Source organism: Fundulus heteroclitus, chromosome 12 (assembly GCF_011125445.2).
Source record: "Fundulus heteroclitus isolate FHET01 chromosome 12, MU-UCD_Fhet_4.1, whole genome shotgun sequence".
Lineage (NCBI taxonomy): Eukaryota > Metazoa > Chordata > Actinopteri > Cyprinodontiformes > Fundulidae > Fundulus > Fundulus heteroclitus.
The window spans coordinates 15,296,036-15,298,599 of NC_046372.1; the positions used below are offsets into that span (position 1 = coordinate 15,296,036).

Here is a 2,564-nt window from a genome sequence, read left to right on the forward strand (position 1 = left end):
TTTAAAAGGTTTATTTGTTTACACAGGCAAGTATGCTAGGCGGCGAAGCTAATCTGTGGGCTGGAAGGAACTCGGGCAGGAACTCGGGCGGCAGGGAACCAGGTCGATCTGGAGGTGAGGGAAGAACGTTAATTCTCGGAGGGGAAAGCTCTAAGGAAAGTAGTCAGGTGAACGTAAGCTTACCACGAGGTGCTAGAAACCTGACCGGGGAGGACGGCAGTGTGACTCAGCTGGATGTTGGTCGTAGGTGTCCGGGCGGCTGGGAGCGTGGCGAGAGGTCCGAGCAGCACCGGGGAATCCAGGACAACGGATGGAGCCTGGGGGTCGTTGGAAGTGCGTCTCGTCCGCGAAGCAAGGCTCCACTCGAGAGGAACGAGGGAATCCCGGAAGGTGATTCGAGGAGGACTGAGGAGCGTGAAGAAGGACGAAGGAGCACGAAGAGGTACCACAACGGTAACACTCAGGCATCCACCCGTTGTCCGAGTGCAGATCTTATAGTGCAGCTCCGGTGCTGCTGACGAGCTGCAGGTGCGTCTGCTCCGCTCACCAGCCAACCACGAACACCTGTGGACGAAGCGAAGATGGCAACAGGCTGCCTGGCCCTGCCAGCTGAGTCCTGACAGGCTGATGTCCCCCTCCTTTTAAAAAAGCAGCCTAAATAAACAGGGGTGTTGCATTTATAGAAAAAAAGGTTTCCTTTTTAGAAGCTTCGTAAATCTTTAGTGCTTGAAGATTTCCTTTTTAAAGTATTTTTCTGATGCTAAAAGTATTAAACTTTGTCCATGAATAACAACTTCCAAACCAAAGAGTAATGCTTTCAGCATCGCCCATTTCCTCATTTGTAGGGCCTATCAACAATTAAGCTAAAAGAATTGTCCAATTCGAATAACCAGCCAAGTCGTTGGTGCATCTAAACTTCTTTTAGTTAGAAAGCTCTATTCAGCTTACCATACCTATAACAAATAGCAACAAAATTCAAACTTGTACCTCCAAAACAGATGTAACGTTCTTTCTATCTAGTGTTATTAGACAACAAATCCAGTTTTAGTGAGTGCACTGTGATGTGCAGTACAAATTATCTCTAATTTGCTGCCCTCGATCACTAAAACTGCACAAAGTAGCTTAATCATTTCTAAACAGATTGTGAAATGGCCTTTTCATGCACAGAATTTCTCAGCTCCCATGTTCCCATGATGCCAGTTCTCATTTGTTCTGCTGCAATACCAATGAAATAGTTGTTTGCAAGTCATAGTTTAAAGCACTGGGAGGCATTGCTGCTGTTGGGTCACCAGAGTGTAATTACAAAGCGCAGTGGGGAACGTCTTACAACTTCAATACGCAGTTTAGACAAATTAGCATTCCAGTAAAACTGAGGAAATTATAATTAAATGTATGCAACTAAATTAATCCAAGGTCTCACCATGAACTTGTGTACAACAATAAATTTGAGAAGAGAGGTTACTCCGCAAGAACAAAAGACAATAAAAGGATGTGAGTGTTGTACGTGTGACAGAAAATATAACAAATACTGAGAAATGGAGATACCAGAGGAAGCTTATCAGTGGCGCATAGAATAAAATTAAAGTGATCCTCTTTCCTTTTTCAAGTCCTGGTGTTATGGGACAGCAGGGGGGCCTGTAGATCCAACCAAGTCAGATAGTGATAACTCTCCTAATTAAACAACTTCCCACGCACATCAGCATACATTTGATACAAGTATGTGCCACGTTTAATACCGACTAACAGAGATAACGTTCAGGTGATATTTGGAGAGAGAGAAAAACGTCTAAGCCTCAAAGTTGAAAGACATTGAGAAAATATCTCCTCTTACTCTAAGCAAATAAATGGTCTGCAGCATGTTGTGTGTCAAGCTGGCATTTAAGCTGTTAAGTGGAGATAGAAAGGTTAACAAGAAATTTGGTAGACATCAGGTAATTCAAAATTAACATTTTTCCACACTCGATACAAAGAATAAAGTTGCACGTGAAGAGTGGCTCTATTTTATAAACTCTCCCTAAAACTATTTAAATAGGAATGTTGGGGAAACAATATCAAGCCATAACAGTCTGATGAAAGGCTGCTCTATTAGGCTTGATTTATGAAAAGTCGTTCATCAAAAGAAAGACGAAACAATATCTAATATGACAGAGAATATTACTCCACAACTTCATGTGCTCACAGTCTAATAAAACCCGGCAATGAAATATCACTTTATGTTTGGGCAAGGCCACTATGAGGCTGTAAAGAGCTACAACTTATGAACCTCGCCGTACAGAGCATATCTGCAGGTCCCACCCTTTCTCTTTCATGTTTTGGAAAATCACAAAGAAATACGACTGTTCCATTTCTGTGGCGGCACAACAAATAGCTCAAGCTCCCTCAGACTAAATGAAAAGGATTTGTAAATTTTCATCAAATCAGGCATTCTGTTTGGTCATGACACCTTCCTGGAAGAGGGCCATCAGCTGAGCTGTTGCTGTCAATAACTTCATGTTCTCTTTCTATAGATGATACAGTTGACTCTGTCTTTCTGTATCTGTCTTAGTGTACTCTCTTTATCCCTG

General features: G+C 42.6%; 1 long non-coding RNA gene across 1 annotated transcript; it reads right to left on the reverse strand.

Moving 5' to 3' along the window:
* On the reverse strand, positions 1–608 carry LOC118564827. Its single transcript, XR_004932054.1, has 2 exons — positions 184–608; positions 1–108 (listed from the first exon to the last, which is right to left on the reverse strand). It is a non-coding gene; the product is annotated as an uncharacterized LOC118564827 (long non-coding RNA).
* Positions 609–2,564: the final 1,956 nt, after the last annotated feature.